Below are 23,846 nucleotides of genomic sequence, written 5' to 3' on the forward strand. Positions count from 1 at the left end.
CCAACAAACACACCGACTCACTCTTTCCTCCCATGTTTCTCCAGGATTGGTTTGAGAAATCCTCCCTCCAGTTTCTTCCTCACGCGTCAATTTGATCAGTAAAGGGACGAAGAATGAACAGAACCCATTGGCTCATTTCACAGCCGCCCACTTTATCTCTGAAAGGCTCTTTACCATCAAAAGATACCGAGAGAAACAGCAGGGATGGAAACATCTCGTTTAATAGTTAGAGATTGTAAAGTCAGTCTGGATTCCAGCGTTAGGCACTGGTGGAATCCCATCTGTTTCCCATTCTGGTGCCTGTTCCTGCACTGCCTGTGGACCCCATTCCCTCTGACCTTTCCCCCAGACCCACTTCCTTTGCTCAGACTCGGAAAAATTCCAATTGGGGAAAGTTTCGATCGATTTTTGTATTGGGAATTAAACCAGATATCTGCGCATGCGTGACTCAGCCCCGCCCCCAGCGCTGGTTGTTGGTGAGCAGAAGAGCGCATGCGCGCTCCCCTCCCCCAGCTCGGCCTGTGGGCGCCATTCCCTCAGTGAGCGGAAGAAGATGGTTTAAAACAGCCGGGAATGGAGAGATCACGGCCCCCGGGGGAAGGGAGCAAAGAGCAGCCTCGTTACAGCAGCTCATCGCTTCGGGACCGTGTCCGCAGATGGGCTCAGAGATCGGCATTGAGTCCGGGGGAAGGTCAGGGGGAGTCCGGGGGCTGTTTGTAAGAGGCGGAGTGGATCAGGAACTGGTCCCGGAACATGGAGTGAGCGGGGGAAGGGAGAGGTCATTCTCGGGCTGTGTGTGTACAGGGTGTGTCCAGGGTAAGGGGGACAGAATGGGAAGAACCTGCTATTTAAAATCATTGCTGATTTCTCTCCCCAAACCAGTAGTGAATGGTCCTGGTTTAGTTCCAGTCTCACCCTGTTTATTGTTATTGGACAGTGAAGATTGGAAACAGAGCCGGACAGTAAGGATGTGGGGAGTGAAACAAAGAGCATCTATTGCAGGCATCAGCTGAGAAGTGTGAAGGTCACAATTTAAACAGCGGCTGTTTGCTTTCAGTTGAACGGTTTGTCCCATAGGAGATGAGAAACCTGACCTGTACAAAGGTCCCTGCCCCATCGGGTAGTCCCATTCATTGATCAGTGGAGGGGTTGGGTTGTGTCTGGATGTCACTAAATTGTTTTAAAATCGCCCAACACACCTGGTGTGCAGAAGCTGAGTGCTGCAGTGGAGTCAGACAATAACACCGTTTGTATCACTGGTTTTCATTTGTGGATATTCAAAATAATTATTAACAGATATTTAACTGATCACTTCTGTATTTTCTACCTCACCTGTTCTTGAGTTACAAGATATATGTTTCTTTCTACAGGCAAACCCTTGAAGGAGCCAGAATGAAAGTGAAGTTTCCTCCATCCGAGGCAAAGGAACAGTGCAGCCAGCTCCTTCTCACACACAGTAAGTACATTATCACACACACAGAGCACAGAGACACAGACAGGTCATCAGTTCCACAGTCTCAGACAGCAGAAGTAGTCAGTCCCACACTGATCCCAAGTTCCAGAGACACATTTTCAATCCAACAGAGCAGGTGAGGCCGACTCTGTTCCATTTCTCCCAAACTCAGTCCCACTGACAGGGAAATACAAAAATCCCAGTCAAAATCACACTCTCAGATTGAAAGGCACTGTGTCAATCTCACAATAGGGCAACATTAAATACCAGATAGAAATTACACATGGTACCCGATTGAAAGGCACAGAATGAATCCCAATAATGTACCCTGAGATTCCAATTGAATACTAGCCCCGAACTCACACACACATGTGCGTTTAATACACTATTCGAATGGATATTGCATGTATCTTGTGATACAAATTGCATACGAGTCCAAAACTCATGTACAGTATCAGATTGAGAAGTCTGTGAGAGTGTAATCTGAGAAACAAATTAGATATCAGTTTATAATACACTCATATTATGAGATTTAAAGATACAGTATCAATTCTATTAGTACAGACTGAGCTATACATTATACGCCATTTGAAAAGTGTCACCATATCAATTTGAAAGATATATTATCATTAACAATAGTACTCACAGAGATACAGATTTAATGGTAGTTCAAAAAGCACACAAATTATCTGATTAAAACCTACAGTGTCAAATCCTAAAGTGTATCCACATTTACCAATTAAATAATGAGAAATATGATCTAAACATGAAGATATTAAAGCTACAATTTTGAATGCCATAATGCAATCTGAGAGAATAATTACATACAGATACAGAATGAATCTCACACTCAGATACAGTACCAGAGACTGACAAATTCTGAAGGAATCCCAAACTCACATACAATACTAGAGACTGACAGACACAGAGCAAATCTTACACTCACATATGGTACCAGAGATGACAGATACAGAATAAATCCCACACTGGCATACAGTACCAAGATATCTAGTTAATTACTCACTCTCATAAAGTACTGGAGACTGACAGATAAATAATGACTCCCACATTCACACAGTACCAGAGTCTGAGAGATACAGAATGAATCACACACTCACACACAGCACCAGAGACTGACAGATAGAGAATGAATCCCACACCAACATGCAGTCTGAGAAGCTGATTATACAGAAAGAATTCAACACCCACATACAAGACTGGAGACTGAAAGACACAGAATAAATTCCACACTCACAGTATCAGAGACTACATATATAGATTAAATCGCAAACTGACACACACTACTGACAAGATACAGAATGAATCCCACACTGACACACTGTTCCAGAGACTGAGAGATACAAAATGACTCACACATTAGTGCAGGCTGAGTAACATTACTTACCAGTCCAAGAAGTATCAGATTGAAAGATACAGTATCAATTCCATTAGTGCAGACTGATCTACACATTATTTACAACTAACAAAACTGATGCAGATTCAGACTGAAATATACAGTATTCCATTCATGCAGACTGAGCTACACATCATATACAAGTTCAAAAATGTCACCACATCAGTTTGGAAGATAAACTAATTCACAATTGCGTTCCCATCGATACAGATTTAATAGTAGTCCAAAAAGTGCCCACATTCTCTGACTATATTCTACAGCATTTCATTGTCAACCAATTAATCACTGGGAAAAATATGCATACATTGAGGTATTAAAGATAAAGTTTTGAACACCATACTGTAAACGGAAATACAAATTACATACAGATAAAGAATGAATCTCACACTCAGATAGAGGGCCAGAGAGTGACACACAGAATGAAACCAGCACTCACACAATGTCACAGTGACTGACAGATACCGAATCCCCCGCGCCCCAGAAACCCGTCTATCTCTCCAAGGCGCTGATTTCGTAATCAGACTGCGCATGCTCCACAGGCCCGCCCTGCATTCTGGGAGCGCTTCGGTCCTGCAGTTTGTCGCGAGTCGGACTCGGTGGAAACAGGAGAAGAAACCGGGAAGCGGCGGGTGGGACGAGGGAGGCGCTGGGTGAGGGGTTTAATGGTGCTAAGGGCACCAGGGCCGCCCGTCCGCCGGGCCCCCCGGCTCTGATTCGGGTTCTGAGCCGCACTCGGTGTTGCTGAGACTCCGCTCGGCCCCGCTCAGTGTCTCGGACCAGCACCGCGCATGCTCTGGCCATGGGCCCTTCCCGCGCCTGCGCGCTGATCCCCTTCGAATTCAGATAGAACGTATTCTACCACGCGGGGCATTTTGGGTAAGATTATCGCCATTGTAAAACCCTCTTGCCGATATTTCTGTGATGGGGTGTGAAAGGGCGAGGTTCACCAATCAAAAGCAAAATACTACGGATGCTGGAAATGTGAAACATAAAGAGAAAATGCTGGAAATCCTCAGCAAGTCAGGCAGCATCCGCGGAGAATGAAACAGTTAACGTTTCAGATTAGTGTTAAGGTTTTGTCAGAACTTGAAGAAGTGAAAGAATTAACAGTTTTTAAGCAAGGAGAGAGGCAGGGAAAGAGGGGGCGGGGAGGGAAAGAACAAAAGGGAAGGTCTGTGATAGGGTGGAGGGCAGGAGTGATGAAGCAAAAAAAGGGATGAAGCTGCAAGGCAAGGTGGGTGGCAATGGGTCAAGTCAATAAACAAAGGATGACTCCAGTCGAGCTTTAAAGGGCTGCAGTCAGCTGGATGCGTGAATGAGGCCATGAGCCAAAGGAAGCGAATTTGAAGCGGAGAGAGAGGGACACGCTGTGTAACCGGGCGCAAACACTCATCCGCAGCCCAGACATCACTTCTTTCCCACTTGGCGTGAAAGGACTATATTAATTACAATAATCCATGTTCTTTGATTTTGAATAGTTCAGTTTCTAAATTGAATCATGTTTCTCCAATTATATTTCCCAACTCAGATTCAAGGCATCCAACCCAACCCAAATGTTGGAGATGGTGCGATGGGTTTGGGTTCCAGCAGAGGGAGGAGGGTGAGTGTGTGAGACGGGGATTTACAGTCTGGGGGAATGAGCAGGAAGAATGTTCCATAGAAACTAGAATTGCCTGTTCTGAATTTCTATTCTGTATTCACAGTGAGGACTTTTGTAAACTCCAGTGCACTGATTGTGGAAAGAGGTTTAACCAGTTCCACAACCTGTAAAAACATCGCGCCATTCACAGCGGGGAGAAACCGGACACATGTTCTGTGTGTGAACGAGGCTTCAACTGATCGTCCAACCTGGAGAGACACAAGGACACCCGTAGGATGGAGAAACCGTGGAAATGTGGGGACTGTGGGAAGGGATTCAATTACCCGTCCCAGCTGGAAACTCATCGACGCAGACACACTGGGGAGAGGCCGTTCACCTGCTCCGTGTGTGGGAAGGGATTCACTCAGTCATCCCACCTGCAGGCGCACCAGCGAGTTCACACTGGGGAGAGGCCATTCACCTGCTCCATGTGTGGGATGAGATTCACTCTCTCGTCCAGCCTCATTGAACATCAACTTGTTCACACTGATAAGAGACCTCTTAAATATTTTGACTGTGACAAGAGTTTAAAAAGCAGAAATGAGCTGCTGAAACTCCAACGCACTCACACTGGGGAGAGGCCGTTCACCTGCAATGAGTGTGGGAAGGGATTCACTCAGTCATCCAACCTGCTGACACACCAGCGAGTTCACACTGGGGAGAGGCCGTTCACATGCTCCGTGTGTGGGAAGGGATTCACTCAGTCATCCAGCCTTATTGAACATCAGCTTGTTCACACTGATAAGAGACTTTTCAAATGTTCTGACTGTGAGAAGAGCTTTAAAAGAAAAAGTGATCTGCTGACACACCAACGCACTCAGACTGGGGAGAGGCCGTTCACCTGCTCCGTGTGTGGGAAGGGATTCACTCAGTCATCCAGTCTACTGATACACCAGCGAGTTCACACTGGGGAGAGGCCGTTCACCTGCTCCGTGTGTGGGAAGGGATTCACTCGATCATCCCACCGGCTGAGACACCAGCGAATTCACACTGGGGAGAGGCCGTTCACCTGCTCCGTGTGTGGGAAGGGATTCACTCATTCATCCAGCCTTCTGACACATCAACTTGTTCACACTGATAAGAGACCTTTTAAATGTTCTGACTGTGAGAAGAGCTTTAAAAGAAAAAAGGATATACTGACACACCAACGTACTCACACTGGGGAGAGGCCGTTCACCTGCACTGAGTGTGGGAAGAGATTCAGTCAGTCATCCAACCTGCAGACACACCAATATATTCACAATGGGGAGAGGCCGTTCACCTGCTCCGTGTGTGGGAAGAGATTCACTCGTTCATCCTACCTCAGTGAACATCAACATGTTCACACTGATAAAAGACCCTTTCAATGTTCTGACTGTGAGAAGAGCTTTAAAAGAACAAGGGATCTACTGAGACACCAACGTATTCACACTGGGGAGAGGCCGTTCACCTGCTCCGTGTGTGGGAAGGGATTCACTCTGTCAACCAGCCTACTAATACACCAGCGAGTTCACATGTGACTGCATTGGTTGGATTCTGCTGTTATCACTGCTGTTAATCGCATTCAGGAGTAAACCGTGTTCATTCTGGCAGTTGGCGGTTGTTTCTGATGTTAATAATCCATTTCACTGGACTGCAGTATCAGAATTCTGTACAAGTTCAAATAAATCAGCTTTCTTTTAAACACAGTTTTTCTAGTCCTTGATAGCTCGATGATAAGACAAGCAGTTTGAGGACTTATGATGAAGTGAGTGGAATCCATCTTTGAACTGAGTTCCTCCACCTTTTTAAAAGATGGATCTACAAGATGTCCAAGTCTGACAGGACAGAAAATTCTATTATATCACAGGGTCCACTTCAATCAGCCTGAGCAGATTTCCACTACCCTTGAGTGAAAAAGAGATTCCTGATTTCAATGCTAGACGCCCTAGCTCTAAATTTAAGCTTATGCCCTCTTGTTCCGAAGCATCACTTCCTCCCCTTTGTATTCCAGTCCTCGAGATAAATGCCAACATTCCATTAGTCTGTGATTTTTTATCTGTGCCCGAGCTTTTAGTGATTTGTGTACATGGACACCCAAATCCCTTTGCTTCTGCACCGTTCCCAGTCTCTCACTTTAAGAAAATACTCCAATATTTCCTTTTTGCATCCAAAGTGAATGATCTCACTCTTCCCCACATTGAACTCCATCTGCCACAGTTTGTCCATTCACTTAAACTGTCTCTTTGTAACTTCCTGCTCCCATCTACAGCACTTCCTGTGCCTCCTAACTTAGTGTCACCTGGAAACTTGGATCTACAACTCTCTATTCCTTCATCCAAGTTATTGATAAATATGGTGAAAAGCTGAGTACAGATCCCTGGGGATACGATTTTTAAAATTCGCCAATCAAAGAACATTCCCTTTATCCCTACTCTCTTCTCCGACCACCCAACCAATTCCAACCCAAGTCACAAAGCAACTTTCAATTTTGTGCACTTTTATTCATTCATCTCTTGTGCTGAACCTTATCAAATGCTTTCTGGAAGTCCATATAGACAACATCCATATTCAATCCCCTGTCCACCTTGTTAGAGAGCTCAAAACGTTCAACTGGATTACTCAGACATGAGCTGCCCTTCACAATCCATCTTCACTCTCTTTGACCAGCTCATTTTGTTTCTGATGATAGATTTCAGTAATTTCCCAACAACTGACTTTAAACTGACAGGTCTATATTTTCTTGGTTTCTCCCTCCCTCCTTTCTTAAATAACGGAGTGACATTTTCAAATTTCATATCCAAAAGCACAATTCCTCAGTCTAGAGAGCTATGGGAAATTATGACTAATGCATCTGCAATTTCCCCACCCGTTTCCTTTAATACCGTGAGGTGGGAACCATCAGGTCCTGGAGATTTCATTCTTTTTTTCCAGTTATTTATTTATATGACTGTGTATAACAGGACTGAGTGTTTCAGCACTGAGTGTGTGTATAACAGGACTGAATGGCCCAGCCCTGACTGTATAACAGGACTGATTGTCCCAGCACTGAATCTGTGTATAACAGGACTGAGTGTCCCAGCACTGACTGTGTGTATAACAAGACTGAGTGTCTCAGCACTGACTGTGTGTATAACAGGACTGAGTGTCCCAGCACTGACTGTGTGTATAACAGGACTGAGTGTCCCAGCACTGACTGTGTGTATAACAGGACTGAGTGTCCCAGCAATGACTGTGCGTCGAGTGTATATGGGCTGTGGGCGGAGATAAATGAGTGGGGTAGAATCCATGATAGGGTGGAGTGACATGGGGTTGTCGGTGGAGATTAATTCGGTTGGAGGAGGGTACAGAGATATGGAGAGGGCGAGGACCATGGAGGGATTTGAATACGAGGATGAGTGTCTTAAAATCGAGCCTTTGTCGGACCGGGTGCCAATGTAGTAACACACAAACAGAAACTTACGGTTCACTGCCCGGCAGACAAGTGGGGAAGACACTGATGTCCGCGGAGGAACAGTCAGGTTCACAGCAGCAGTCGAGTTCGCAGACTCCGCCAGTCAGGTCACAGGTACAAATGAGAACGGCTGGAACAAGACACACACAGTGAGATCTTACAACAGAGCACGGACGGTCTCAAAGACCACCTCCCTCCCTTGTCTGAATCCACGATCGCGTCTTCACCATCTCCCAAAATCAATCTGCAGACTTATCCTCCCACTGCTTTCTACTCACCGAATTACAGCTTCCAGATACCCAGCACAACCCACTTAATAAAAACATAATAATTATGTGGAGAGAATAGAGAAGCTGGGATTACTCTCTTTGTAGCAGAGAAGGTTCAGGGGAGATTTACCAGAATGGTACCGGGGATGAGGGACTTCAGTTCCCGGGAGAGACTGGAGAAGCTGGGATTGTTCTCCTTAGAGCAGAGACGGTTAACGGGAGATTTAATAGAGGGGTTGAAAATGAGGAGGCGTTTTGATGGAGTCGATGGGGAGAAACTGTTGCCACAGGCGGGAGGGTCGGTAACCAGAGGACACAGATTGAAGGGAATTGGGAAAAGAGCCAGAGGGAGATGAGGAGAATGTTTTTCGGCAGCGAGTTGTTCTGATCTGGAATTCACTGCCTGAAAGGGCGGTGGGAGCAGATTCAATAATAACTTTCAAAAGGGAATCGGCTCAATCCTTGAAGGGCGGAAATTTCCGGGACTGTGGGGAAAGAGCAGGGGGAGTGGGACTAATGGGATCGCTCTTTCACAGAGCCGGCACAGGAGCGATGGGCCAAGCGGCCTCTTTCACAGAGCCGGCACAGGCGCGATGGGCCGAGCGGCCTCTCTCTGTGCTGTTTGATTCTCGCTCACTTTTAGGCTCCGACCCACGGCCCGTTTGACGGGGAGGCGGGAGAGTGACTCCTCCCCGAGCCCAGCTCGACACCGGCCGCTGACAGAGTTCAGATTCACGGGGCCCGCAGGAGGCCCCGAGTAACTTCCCCCGTCACCCCCCCCTCCCCTCTCAGGCCACTCCCGGGTGCGGGCCCTCCCTCTGTCGGCCTCGCCCCCGCCCACAGCACCGCCCGCCCGCCGTCATCTTCCCGGCGCCGGCCTGTTGCTAAGGGAACGTGGCACAGGACCCGCGCGACGCATGCGCGGCTTCCCTGGCCGCAGCGCACGTACGCGGCTTGACGTCAGCGCGCAACGTTGAGTGACGCTGCCGCGTGTCACGTGATGTGAGGAGTCAATCCAAGAGGAGTGGGAGGGGGCTGAGGTGAGAGATGTCAATCAAATTTTTCGGAGTCAGCACTCACTGCGCACAGGGTTTGTAGAATTTGTTTAAAAATGCCAAATCTGGAAGATTTAAATTAAAATAGAAATGTAGAAAAAAAGGGAAAAAATTGCAAATAAAAACAGAATTGTCCAAACTCACATAATGCCACTATTAGTCTTCTCTACCTGGGGCATAGGATGAGCAGAATGTTTGAACAACTTCTTTAATGCAGATATATGGAATGGACCAACAAAGGAAGCAGTGGGGCCTGATTGTATCAGCAAATTCCAGAGAGTTGGCTAGGTATCTGATAGCGATACCTTGGGATATGACAACCTCGAAATTGGGATCTTTATTTTTTTTGTACATGTGCACTAGCTTTTACTGATTGGTGTACCTGGACACCCAAATCCCATTGCTGCTCTTCTGTCTTTAGTTTCTCATCATGAAGAAATTAATCCAATTTCTCACCAGGTGCCTGCAATAAATGGTCTTTGTTTAACTCCCCACATTTTTACTGTCCGGCTTTATTTCCACTCTTCACTGTTCAATAACAATAGACACGGTGAGACTCGATCTTTTAAAAAAAAATTCAAAATATATTTATTTCATAAAATTGATGGATACACACAGTTCAATGTTAATATCACAGTTACAATTCAAAACAACACAATACAGATCGTACAAACTACGGTTCCATTATTACAATTCAACACACAGTACATATCGTCTAATACATGCTGCACAATACAAGGTGAAATGGCCTTACACGGTGGCATTTCCCCATAGAGCCTTTACGCAGATCGCACCTCGCTTCACTGCATCCCACAGCACGTACTCCTGGACCTTGGAGTGTACCAGTCGGCAGTACTCGGTCGTGGACAGCTCCTTCAGCTGGAAGACCAGCCGGTTTCGGGCGGACCATGGGGGCACCTTAACGGAAATGATGGTCTACCAGCAGCAGTTGATATCTGTCTTGGTGTATGTCCCGGGGAACTGCCCGTAGTGCACAGTGTCTTATGGTTACCGAGCTGTTGGGGGTGAAACCTCTTCGACTCCACGGTATAGAGGTCCTGGTCTCTGTGGAGAGAGGTTGTCACCTTTTACCCGAATACACGGATCCATTCGCCCACATTCATGTTAGTGTTTGGCAAACACTGTCTGATGTCTTTCACACACCTGTCGAACCTTGGGGTCAGAGATGGAGGGGTAATTTCACCTTCACTGCTTGGGCGGTAAACTGACGGAGCAGAAATTAAAATCGGGCCGGTACTATAAGGAGCGGGTGATCCGCTCGACCAGCTCAGCCCCCAGCGATGGTCAAAATTTCCCTCCACGTGTTGTGAACCGATGCAGTTTGAGAAAACGGACCAACTTTTGGGCTTCCAAGATTAATACTAGGGCGTAGGCCAGGAAAGGTGTGGCCGATTTTAATCATCCCCGCCTGGCGGAAATGAGGTGGATGAGACTAGTAAATGATGCCAGGTCACGTCCCGCCCGTTTAATACTGTCGGTCCTGCCTCCGCCACCGTGGGTGGGGTCCTGTGAAAAGGGGCCAGAGCAACACTCACCTGATTCCGGTCAGACCACGTGTAATATGTAAATCAGAGTATTATGACGTACACGGGACACCATTTAATGTTGGGCACAAATGGGAGGAGGAGCCGCCCTTTCGATGGGCATTGAGTGGTCCAGAACACTGAGAAGTTTGTTTTTAACGTATATTTCGTGGGGCAAGGAGGAGCGGGAGAGCTTTCCATTGGCCTGCTGCGGCCATGCGAAATCTCCCGGCCCCTGATCGTCTCAGAAATGTATCAGGAGGTTTCCTTATAGATCTGTGTAACCAGGCCCAGCCTAATGTCCCATTAAACTCCCTGCAGTGAGTAAACATTGCTGCACAACAGCTCAGAGAGGAAACGATCTTCGGAACTGCCCACTGGAGTTTGAAATTACATTAATATTTTACCAGTTCGTAACGGTCTGGGTGTTGGTCCATTATTATTCTGTTCTGGTCAAAACAAATGTCCCAATGAACAGGATGCTGTCTGACCCTGACAGCTCACCCTCAGTCCATCCCACCGGGCAGTCTGTATGATGGGAAATAATCATCAATCGAAAAGGAGGAATTGATTTTATTCATTTCAGGATTAAACATTTAATATTGAAATCATATTATTTCCAGACTAATAACAATTTCATGTTAGAATTACATCTTGTATCATTTCACAACACCGCAGATATTGAGTAAAATCTAATTCCTGTCAGGTATTTCCAAAAGTTTTTCAGGTATTGGATTGTTATCAGTTCCTTTCGTGAACTCCTTGATATTAATGGATAATTGAATCAGGCGCGGTGAATAACGGGCGCTCGATCCGCTACCGTCCGTCTTACGCCAAAGCCAAAACGGAAAATCTTCTCGCATTAACTTTTTCTTTAATTTCGGATGAAAAGTCTTCAGGTCATTCTATGGTTTAACCAATGTAACGATTAGATTCAGTGGGTATTTCACCCCGTTCTTCAGCTCCTCTCTGAATTTAGTCTGGGTCACAGCATAAATACACGTGTTGGTGCAGGAACTGAGAAGTTGAAGCATGAATCCGGCTGACTCAATGTCACTGGCCGTATAGAACTGGGCGTTTGTTATACGCAGAGAGATAACAAAAAATACGAGTGTGCTCCATAACAACACAAAACTGCCTGATATACTGAAAAGTAAAATGATGGATTTCCTTCTGTTCTCCATCTCTGGATCCTTGTGATTCTCTCCATTGCTGCGGGGCCGGAATGCCCTGCGGATTCTAATGGCCGCGAAAATGTGCCTGGCGGTGAGAACATTGAACAGCAAAATCAGAATGAATGGAAGACAAGGAGTTGAAACAATCGTAAACAAGAGAAACGCTGTCCCTGCCGGTGAAGTTAAAAAGGTCGGTTTCACGACACAACCCCGGGGTACATTGTCCATTATATATTCCGGGTCATAGACAAAGTACCAGGGAATGTTTAGTAAACAGCTCAGCGCACTCACCACCCCGATAACAGCAGCCGCCGTTTTCTCGGTGCAATATTTTGTTTTCAGCTTCTGACAACAAATGGCCACAAATCGATCAAAGGTGAAAGCGACTGTGAACCAAACAGAAACCTCGGTGGTTGCAAAAGTCAGGAAGTCAATGAAAGAACACACGGGAGTAATTCTCAGGAATGAAACTGGAAAATAAATCAGTCCAATCCATCTCAATATCGGATCAGTGATGACGACCAGTAGATCGGCCGCCGCCATTCCCACCAGGTAGCGAGTGATACATTTGGAGAGTCCGCACTTTCCTCGGGACAGGATCACAATCGCCACCAAGTTAACTGTAAGAGAGAGAATCGGAAGCAGAGAAATTACTGATCAGACCTGGAGTCAAAGCTGCAGTTTGAGAGGATCTGGGGTAAAATTTCCAGTTTTGTTGCTGCATCAAACAGTGGAAACTAATTCACTGATCTGGGCAGCGCCTTCGGGCAGAGAAATGTTTTTAAACTCAATTTTGAATAATGAATTGTGAAATTGATACAGAAAGTGAATAACCTGAACACCAGATCCACTGGAAGGGCCGAGTGAGGGGACAGTGACGGTGGGGAAGGGAGGAGGCATTTAACCACCGGGATTCCAACAGGTTAAATTCGGATTTGGGCTCCAGAAGGACGGGAAAGTGAGCGAGGGCCAGGAATGTGAGGGGGATAGGGGGAGGTGCCGCTGCTTTGTTGCTCTGGGTGGAGAGAGCCGACTGGGGCTGGCACAAAACGGGAAAGACCGAGATCCGTGGCGGTGAGATTGAGGCTACGGATTGGATTGGAAGATTGTAAGGAGTCGCACAACACCAGCTGAAAGTCCAACAGTTTTATTTGAAATCTGACGGAGGAGCAAAGCTCCGAAAGCTTGTGATTTCAAATAAAACTGTTGGACTATAACCTGGTGTTGTGCGACTCCATACATTTGTCCACCCCAGTCCATCACCGGCACCTCCACATCATGGATTGGAAGAGGCAGCTGGAGGCCGAGCGAGCGAATGTGATTGGGAGGGAGACAAAGGAAAAGGACCTTCATGAGCTGGAGGGAAGTCAGCAGCAGATAGTTTGGGAAAGCGAATGAACTGAAGGAACGAATGAGGAGACGGAGGATTCACTGCAGTGGGAGGAGAGGCCGGGATTGACAGGGAGAGACTGGAGATGAGTGTTAGAGGAATTCTAATCTCTAGATCCAACTCACACAATCCAATTGATGAATTCAACCATTAATTTCTGTGGTTATTGGTGTCAATGAACTGCTCGTTGGTTACATAATGTGTTCAATAAATTTACTTTGCACAGTCAACTAAAATTAAATTAAAATACAATCATTGAATTATCCTCGTTCTTCATTGAATAATGTAAGGAATCTTACAACACCAGGTTATAGTCCAACTGTTTTATTTTAAAATCACAAGCTTTCGGAGGTTTTCTCCTTCGTCAGGTGAGTGTGGGATTCCATGGAAGGTCACCGCATTTATAGTCAGAGAACAATATCTGGTGATTACAGATAATCTTTCCAACTGCCCGTTGTCAAGGCAATCAAAGTTACACGTAACCCCACCAGCGAAAAAAAATTATCTGTTTTTAATACAACGGGTCATTCTCTGTCTTTCTCCTCCTTTTGGATGTTTCTCTCTCTCTCTCTGTCTTTTGTTCTGGCCGTTTGTGGTCCTGTAGGTAACATCTCTCTGTCTGAACACTTTGATTGCCTTGACAACGGGCAGTTGGAAAGATTATCTGTAATCACCAGATATTGTTCTCTGAATATAAATGCGGTAACCTTCCATGGAATCCCACACTCACCTGAAGAAGGAGAAAGCCTCCGAAAGCTTGTGATTTTCAAATAAAACAGTTGGACTATAACCTGGTGTTGTAAGATTCCTTAGATTTGTCAACCCCAGTCCATCACAGGCATCTCCACATCATGGCTACTATCTTCATTGAATAAAGCTGACACATCGCTTCTAGAATGCAATATTCCCATAATTCAATGCGATAAAGAAATCAATGATCCTATACTTTAAATACATTTCAATTACATTTATTTATTCAATCAGTAAACAAGTGAAAGGAACATTCACATAAACAGACTGTGGACCTGATAGTGATAAACACACCAGACGCGAGTACAATAAAACTCTCACAATCTGACAACATCCTAATTACACCTTCAATTCACATTTCATTTTCATAATTGTACTGGAAGTTTCAGCCGTTCATTCTGATGAATTATTCACACCTCTGCTGCTCTCTCTCCCCCCCTCTCTCTCTCCCTGTCTCTCTTTTTCTATCGTTCCTTCTCCCCCTACCTCTCGTTTTCCTGCTCAGTTTCTTTCCCTATCGCTCCTCTCTATCTCTCCGCACTCTACTCTCTTTCTCAATGACCCTTTTCACATCCGAGTAAATCCTAACATCCTGCGCCTGCTTTCTCTTCACCAGCCCCGTGTTCCAACGATCCTATTCTTAGTGTCAGTCCGTTAAATGGTGAAATCTCTGTGAAGAGTTTAGTGCTTCCACAGATCTTCAAAGTCTCCGCCTGTTCACCTACACTGTTCACTTCATCTACAATGCATGGAGTGAACAGAATCGAATGCCTCTCCCAGACACACCTCACAATAATTGAAATTCCTTCCACTGTAATTATAAAGTACAGCGTTAGATGGCGGCATTGTTCAATTAACAAAACGCCAACATCACCGCTGCTACTTATAATCGACAGATAAATAGAACGGCTCACGATTCCAACAGATAAAGTGCAAACTGATACAACATAACCTCAAAAAATTGCATTTTACAGTGAATTCATCGACAGTGAAGCAGAGAATGAGATGTGAAAGAATCAGCAACAACTCAGTTCAGTAGCCAGACATCTGAAGCGGTGTCAGATACACACACAATGAAATCATCTTTCATAACAGTGATAACCAATAAATACATTGAAATCCCTGTTAAACCGTACCATGTTATCGGGGAGGGAGGACATTGCACTGCCTCCTTGTAACACCGAGACCGTGAGCTGTCTCATTATCAATCACTGAAAACACATTGATGACAAAATATTCCAGGACAGGTTAGTTGCACAACATGAAACTGTTCACAGCTCCTGATGGTCTGAGACCAGCTCTTAGCCCAGACACCTGATTCCAATACATTCACGACACAGAATAATCCAGTAACAATGCCAGGGTTAGATATACAAGATCATAACGCATATAATGCAGCTGCTACAAGACCAAAAGAGCAGAGACTTAGGACAATCGATCAACTGATAGAACAGAACATTCCACTGTATAGTACACGATGGGAGATAAAAGAGTGCCAAGTACAGCAGCAGAGTTAATACCGATTTATACCATGAACAGCTGAGGTAATGGCTTACCTGGAACTCCAACGGCTGCGAGAACAGGATAATAAATACATTGTATCTGATACATTACTGAATATCCCATTTTTGTGAGAAGCAATGACTTCTGTTGGCCTGGAAACCGCAGCTCCGGCAGGCAGTCTGAGATGGTGCATTGCAGCGATCCCTGATTTATACAGAGGGTAAATCTCCACTGACACGGTTATACCCCTGATCATTGCTATTAGTTACAGTCATTTGAACAAACACATTACATCAGCAGCTTTGCCTCCATGTAAATTATGACGTGGATATATCACAAACATCTCAAAGTTCAGAACCTTGTCTTAATGAGACCTCTCTCAGGAATAAAGTTAAAAGCTGTGCTCAGAAAGGACTGGTCCAACAATGAGCGGCTCCATTTACAGTTTTCATATAATTGTATTGACCATGTTCACTTTTACCGATTCATTTATTAATTTCACAGATTTCTCCACATTGTGCATTGAATCCAGGGGCACAAGCAGAACCGTTTCACTCTGTTCCTGCAGTTTCCCAGTTAAAGTATGAATTTTGAGTCTCCGACACGAACACAGCCTCTAAAAGAGACACCATCCTTTCAGGCAGTGCTTAACAACACTCCGTGTGAAAAATATGCTCCTCATTTCCCCTCTTGTTGTTTTGCCAATTGTTTTAAGCCTATGACCTCTGGTGACCAATCCAGTTGCCAAAGTATGCAGTTTCCACTATTTGCTCGATAAAAACCCCTCATTATTTTGAACACCACTAATGGTGTCCCCTTAACCTTCTGTGATCTCAGAAGAACAATCCCAGCTTCTCCAATCCCTCCACATAACCGAAGTCCCTCATCCCTGGCATCACCCTGGTAAGTCTCCTCTACCCTCTTCAAGGCCTTGACATCCTTCTTAAACTGTGGTGCCCTGTGTTGTGTACAATACTCCAGCTGAGGCCTAATCAGCCTTTTGTGAAGGTTTAACATGACTTCCCTATTTGTGTATTCAATGCCCTTATTTACAAACGCATGCATCCCATACGCTTGCTTAACCGCCTTATCAACTTGCCCTGCAACATTCAAAGATTTGTGAATATGCGCTACCAGGTCCCTCTGCTCTTCCACCACCCTCAAAATAGTACATTGAGTTACAACGAAACTACAGCACTGAAACAGACCATTCGGCCCAATTGATTTATGCCAGCCTTTATGCTCCACATGAGCCTCCTCCCTCCCATAATCTAACCCTATCAGGATACCCTATTCCTTTCTCCCTCTTGTGCTTATCTAGCTTCCCCTTAAATGCATATACGTTATTTGCCTCAACTATGTGATGGCGTATTCCACATTCTTACCACTCTTTGGGTGAAGAAGTTTCTCCTGAATACCGTATTGGATTTATTAGTGATTGTTTTATATTTATGACCTCTAATTATGGTCTCCCTCACAAGTGGTAACATTTTCTCTACGTCTAACCTATCAAACCCTATTATTATCTTAAAGACCTCTGTCAGGTCACCCCTCAGTCTTCTCTTTTCTAGAGTAAAGAGATCCATCCTGTTCAGCCTTTCCTGATAAGGATAACCTCTCAGTTCTGGTATCATCCTCGTGAATGGTGGTGGACAATTAAACAACTAACGGGAGGAGGAGGCTCTGCAAACATCCCCATTCTCCATGATGGCGGAGTCCAGCACGTGAGTGCAAAAGACAAGGCTGAAGCGTTTGTAACCATCTTCAGCCAGAAGTGCCGAGTGGATAATCCATCTCAGCCTCCTCCCGATATCCCCACCATCACGGAAGCCAGTCTTCGGCCAATTCGATTCACTCCACGTGATATCAAGAAACGGCTGAGTGCACTGGATACAGCAAAGGCTATGGGCCCCGACATCATCCCAGCTGTAGTGCTGAAGACTTGTGCTCCAGAACTAGCTGCGCCTCCAGCCAAGCTGTTCCAGTACAGCTGCAACACTGGCATCCACCCGACAATGTGAAAAATTGCCCAGGTATGTCCTGTCCACAAAAAGCAGGACAAATCCAATCCGGCCAATTACCGCCCCATCAGTCTACTCTCAATCATCAGCAAAGTGATGGAAGGTGTCGTCGACAGTGCTATCAAGCGGCACTTACTCACCAATAACCTGCTCACCGATGCTCAGTTTGGGTTCCGCCAGGACCACTCGGCTCCAGACCTCATTACAGCCTTGGTCCAAACATGGACAAAAGAGCTGAATTCCAGAGGTGAGGTGAGAGTGACTGCCCTTGACACCAAGGCAGCATTTGACCGAGTGTGGCACCAAGGAGCCCTGTTAAAATTGAAGTCAATGGGAATCAGGGGGAAAACTCTCCAGTGGCTGGAGTCATACCGAGCACAAAGGAAGATGGTAGTGGTTGTTGGAGGCCAAGCATCTCAGCCCCAGGGCATTGCTGCAGGAGTTCCTCAGGGCAGTGTCCTAGGCCCAACCATCTTCAGCTGCTTCATCAATGACCTTCCCTCCATCATAAGGTCAGAAATGGGGATGTTCGCTGATGACTGCGCAGTGTTCAGTTCCATTCGCAACCCCTCAGATAATGAAGCAGTCCGAGCCCGCATGCAGCAAGACCTGGACAACATCCAGGCTTGGGCTGATAAGTGGCAAGTAACATTCGCGCCAGATAAGTGCCAGGCAATGACCATCTCCAACAAGAGAGAGTCTAACCACCGCCCCTTGGCATTCAACGGCATTACCATCACCGAATCCCCCACCATCAACATCCTGGGGGTCACCATTGACCAGAAACTTAACTGGACCAGCCATATAAATACTGTGGCTACGAGAGCAGGTCAGAGGCTGGGTATTCTGCGGCGAGTGACTCACCTCCTGACTCCCCAAAGACTTTCCACCATCTACAAGGCACAAGTCAGGAGTGTGATGGAATACTCTCCACTTGCCTGGATGAGTGCAGCTCCAACAACACCCAAGAAGCTCGACACCATCCAAGATAAAGCAGCCCGCTTGATTGGCACCCCATCCACCACCCTAAACATTCACTCCCTTCACCACCGGCGCACTGTGGCTGCAGTGTGCACCATCCACAGGATGCACTGCAGCAACTCGCCAAGGCTTCTTCGACAGCACCTCCCAAACCCGCGACCTCTACCACCTGGAAGGACAAGGGCAGCAGGCGCATGGGAACAACACCACCTGCACGTTCCCCTCCAAGTCACACACCATCCCGACTTGGAAATATATCGCCGTTCCTTCATTGTCGCTGGGTCAAAATCCTGGAACTCCCTTCCTAACAGCACTGTGGGAGAACCGTCACCACACGGACTGCAGCGGTTCAAGAAGGCGGCTCACCACCACCTTCTCAAGGGCAATTAGGGATGGGCAATAAATGCCGGCCTTGCCAGCGACGCCCACATCCCGTGAACGAATAAAAAAAAAATCATTGTTGCACCCTCTCCAATGCCTCTCTGTGCTTCCTATAATCTGGAGACCAGACTGTTTACAATAATGCAAGTGTGGCCTCACCAAGGCACCACACAAGTTTAACATAATATTTTGATTATCAATTCTATCCCTCTAGAATTGAACCCCAGTGCTTGATTTGCCTTTTTTAAACCTGCATCACTACTTTTAGTGATTTGTGTATCTGTAGCCCAATATTTTATTAAAATTTCAAACTATTCTTTTTTTCATAAAATTTAAGAATACATACATTTCAATGTAAATGTCACAATTACCGTTCAAAACATTACAATACAGATCGTACAAGCTGTGACCTCATTATTACAATTCAACACACAGTACATATCTTCTAATACATGCTGTACAATACAAGGTGAAATGCCCTTACAACGTGGCCTTTCCCCATAGAGCCTTTCCATAGGCCGCACCTCGCTTCTGTGCGTCCCTCAGCACCAAATCCTGGACTTTGGAGAGTGCCAGTCGGCAACACTCGGTCATGGGCAGCTCCTTCAGCTGGAAGACCAACTGGTTTCGGGCGGACCAAAGGGCCTCCTTCACCGAGTTGATTGTCTTCCAGCAGCAGTTGATACCTGTCCCGGTGTGTATCCCGCGGAGCAGCTGTGGAGCACAGTGTCCTGTGTTACTAAGGTGTTGGGGATGAACCGGGGCAGATACCAACTCATGTCTCGCCACAAATTCTGCACAAAGGGGCAGCCCACCAGGACATGGACGATGCCCTCCTCCTCGCCGCAGCCTCAATGGCAGCTTGCTGTGGTGCTGTGATTAGATCAGCGTTGGGCGGACCACACTGGGAGATCCTTTCTCACCACCATCCAGGCTACATCCTGGCGCCTGTTGGTCAGTTCAGGCGACGAGACGATCTGCCAAATGGCATCGAACGTCTGGTCGGGGAACTGCCCGATCGGATCCACCCTTCCCTTTACTTGCAGGACTCCTAGAATGTTCCGTGCTGACCACTGTCTGACGGTCTTGTGGTCTTCAGGAACGTCCCCGACTGGTCCAGCTCGACGGAACGTCCTGCATCTGCTCAGCCAGCGTGGCCAGACCCAGCCTTCTCAGTGTGTTGGACTGGTAGAAACTCAGCATGTAGTGACACTTGGTATTTTTATGTACTCGGGATCTACACATATCCCGAGGCAGCCACACACAAAAGTGGCCATCAGCATCAGAGCGGCGTTGGGGACACCCTGCCCCCTTTGCCTGGGGGCTTGTACATGGGTTCCCTGCGGACGTGTTCTACCTTGGACCTCCAGACAAAGTGGTGGATAGCTCTGGCGACTGTGACGGCGGATCAGCAGGGAATGGGCCAGACCCTGGCCACGTGGAGCAACACTGCGAGTACCTCACACCTTATCACCAGGTTCCTGCCAGTTATGGAGAGGGAGCGCCCCATCCACATACCAAACTTGTGTTTGGCGTTGGCGACCCGCTCCTCACAGTTCTTGGTGCAGGTCAGGGGTCCCTCGAACCAGATCCCCAGCACCTTCAGGTAGTCGGACCTGAGGGTGAAGTGGAAAAGGGACCGGGCTTCCCACCTGCTGAAGAACATGGCCTCACTCTTATTTCGTTCACTCTGGCACCCGAGGCCAGCTCAAAACGATGGCAGACGCCCACCAGCCTGTGTACCGACCGCTGATCGGAGCAGAAAACGGTGACATCGTCCATGTACAGGGAAGCTTTAATCTGAGAGCCTCCACTGGCTGGAATCGTCAACCTTTTGATACCTGTGTCCTTCCTGATGGATGTGGCAAACGGCTTCAAACAATATACGAACAAGTCCGTGGAGAGAGGACAACCCTGCCTGACTCTAGATCTAATCAGAAAGCTCTCTGACTCCAACCCGTTGATTAGGACTGTGCTATGGATGTCCACGTAGAGCAGTCGAATCGAATTGCGGATTCCCTCCCCAAAACCCATCATGTACGTCTGGGATATTTTGTCGAAGGCCTTCGCCTGGTCCAGGCTGATGAGGCAGATGTTCAACCCCCTGCCCTGCACGAAGGCGATCGTATCCCTGGGCGCCGCAAGGCTATCAGTGATCTTCCTGCCGGGTAGACTACAGGTCTGATCAGGATTGTTCACCTGTTCCAGAGCAGACTCGAGCCTGTGGGTGATGACCTTGGACAGAATCTTGTCGTCGACATTTAGGAAGGGAATGGGTTGCCAATTTTTGTAAATTCCCTTTGTCTCTCTCTCTCTCGCCTTCTGAACACCTTTGAGGATGAAGAAGCTCTTGATATTGGCTTTGATCATTTCCCACCGGTGCACCATGGAGTCGAAAAGGGGTTTCACGGTCCTCCAACCTGTTTAATCCCTCTTTCGTTCCTCGATGTTCTCCGTGGTCAACAGTCTCAAGTTCAGCTTCCACATCCCCCTGCCCACCCTCTGGTCCACCTGCGATTGGCAGTCGGCCAGTAGGAGGCAGTGGTGAGAGAGGAACACCGGCTGGACGTCGATGGATCTGACCTTGAGCGTTGGGGACACAAATGGAAAGTCTGTCCTGGACCGGACGGACCCGTTTGGCCTGGACCACGTGAAGAGATGCTGAAGACGTTGCAATGCTGTTACTGTTGACTGGGTTCAGCACCTTGTCCGTCCGAGGCACTTAGTTTCACTCAATCCACATTATCTTATGTCAAGGTCCGACGCCGCAGTCGCCAGTTTATAAGATCGATTCAGACTCGACACCAATAGTTACGATTAATCCTTTATTGAATGTAAGCAACTATCAATACACACAATTTTTCAGGCCATATTATTACTCAGAAGGACATGATACTAACCTTTATGCTTGCTTTGGATTGAAGCTGTACCCTCGGGTGGCTGCTTCTCCGTCTCTCTCTCTCTCGCCGTCTTGTCCTTCTATAAATTCAAATGTAAAACTAGAATTCTTTATACCGCTCATTTCATTCAAACTCTCCTTTATCTTTATTTGTTGTTCACATTCCTTGACACCTATCAGAACTGCTCATGGTCTGTGCGGACTCAAGACCCCTATATCTCGACATGCTCAAGGTCTACATATTCTCAATTCATTCTCAACACATTCTTAACACATTCACAATGTCGTCTATTATCTTCTGCAAAATGCTTGAACCCTGCAGTGTAAACAGTTTCCAGCATCACCTCGCTCAGTCTGACCTTCTGAATTCTGGTTAAGTTTTAACTCGGCCATTTCATGATCCTCAGCGACTATCCTCCGATTCCCAGCGATCTTATGTTTATAAGCGGGTGCTGTTTATGCATTAAGATGCCTAATGTAAACGTGAGTGGTTTCTCTGGTTTATATTTTGAAAACTCCTAATCTAAATGTATGCTTTATATGCTAAAAATGCCCAATCTTACACCAAGGTGTCTTTCGCCTCTCTCCCACCCGCCACCCACGGAAAGATGAATCATCTGAGGCTCCACAGCATTAAATTGTCCCGGAGCAAGACTTCATCTCACGGCCCCCTCAAGAGCTCAGCTCATAGCAGCCCCCGACTGACCGGAATGTGTGACGTTGCAATGTGGAGCGAACAATCGCAGTTCTCGGTCCTGTTTCTCGCTCTGTCATTCATACAACTCACTTTATGATTCAGAGGCTGGAGTTCAGCGGACAGGCGTTCAGACTACACAGAGGTAAGAATAGGTTGGATGTTAGGTGGTTCTTCATTTCCCAGCTATCAGTGAGTCTCTGGAATGCATTGCCGGCTGGTGTGGTGGGTGCTGACTCTCTCTCTGCCTTCTTGAGGGATCTGGACCGGTTCTTGACTGGGACAGAAATCGCATCATATGGAAGGTGAGTGGTTTTACAGTTAACCGACACATGGTCACTGTCATGTCCTGGATTGGTTTCAATCTCCTGAAGATGTCGGGGTGGGAATTTTCCAGAAATTGGCCCTATATTTTTTTCTGGTTTGTAACCGCTCCCAGGAGATTACATGTTTCCGGTGGGTGGGGCGGGTGGTGTCGGTAGGAAGTGTCCAGTCACGATGCTCCGGGCATGTGGGACAGGATTGATGAACCAGCTGGTCTTTTCCTGACCATCGTGTCCGTCAGTAACCTCAGCTCGTCAAGGTGTTTTTTGTGAAGTGATCTTTAAACACAAACTCACACCTGGCCCTTTAGAGTGAAATGAGACTCAATGTTCTCCACGCCTCACCTCGCCCTCCTCTGAAGCAGGAGGACTCGAAATATTTTTGCCGGCCTCTGCTACAATGTGCCTGAGGATTTCTAGTCCCGTCCAACCGTAAGCAAAGTGACGGATAACGGGAGCGTTCGAAAAATGCGCCCTGAAATAGGAAGGGTGGTTACAGCACAGTTCAAGGAGTCTCTCCCCACTTTCCCGGCCTTTCTTCTCAACTCCCCCTTTCTTATTAGACTAAGTGCCGAGGCCTGGTTTCTTCCGTTCACCCACAGTTGTATCAGGTCCGCATACTTCATCTTTAATTGTCTGGTCGGAGCAGAAATCTAAATGATTTTAAGCCAAGTATACAAAGTGTCAGCACCCACCAGACCAACCGGCAATGCATTCCAGAGACTCGCTACACTCTGGGAAATAAAGAACCGCCTAACATCCAGACTATTCTTACCTCTGTGTCGTCTGAACGCCTGTTCCCTGCTCCTCCCCAATGTTTGAAACTGGAAATAATCTATCACGTGGCACACCCACCTTGGGTGGTCTCATAAAATGAGGGCAATCAGTTCTTCTTTCCTTGGGTAGCGATTTATTTCATTTGGGGATGTAGCTCAGTGGTAGA

At 46.8% G+C, this 23,846-nt stretch overlaps 1 pseudogene; it reads left to right on the forward strand.

Annotated features, from left to right (window-relative positions):
• Positions 1-4,850: 4,850 nt before the first annotated feature.
• LOC137316698 (zinc finger protein 850-like) overlaps positions 4,851-23,846 on the forward strand; it is a 37,255-nt pseudogene continuing 18,259 nt past the window's right edge.

Source organism: Heptranchias perlo, unplaced genomic scaffold (assembly GCF_035084215.1).
Source record: "Heptranchias perlo isolate sHepPer1 unplaced genomic scaffold, sHepPer1.hap1 HAP1_SCAFFOLD_60, whole genome shotgun sequence".
Lineage (NCBI taxonomy): Eukaryota > Metazoa > Chordata > Chondrichthyes > Hexanchiformes > Hexanchidae > Heptranchias > Heptranchias perlo.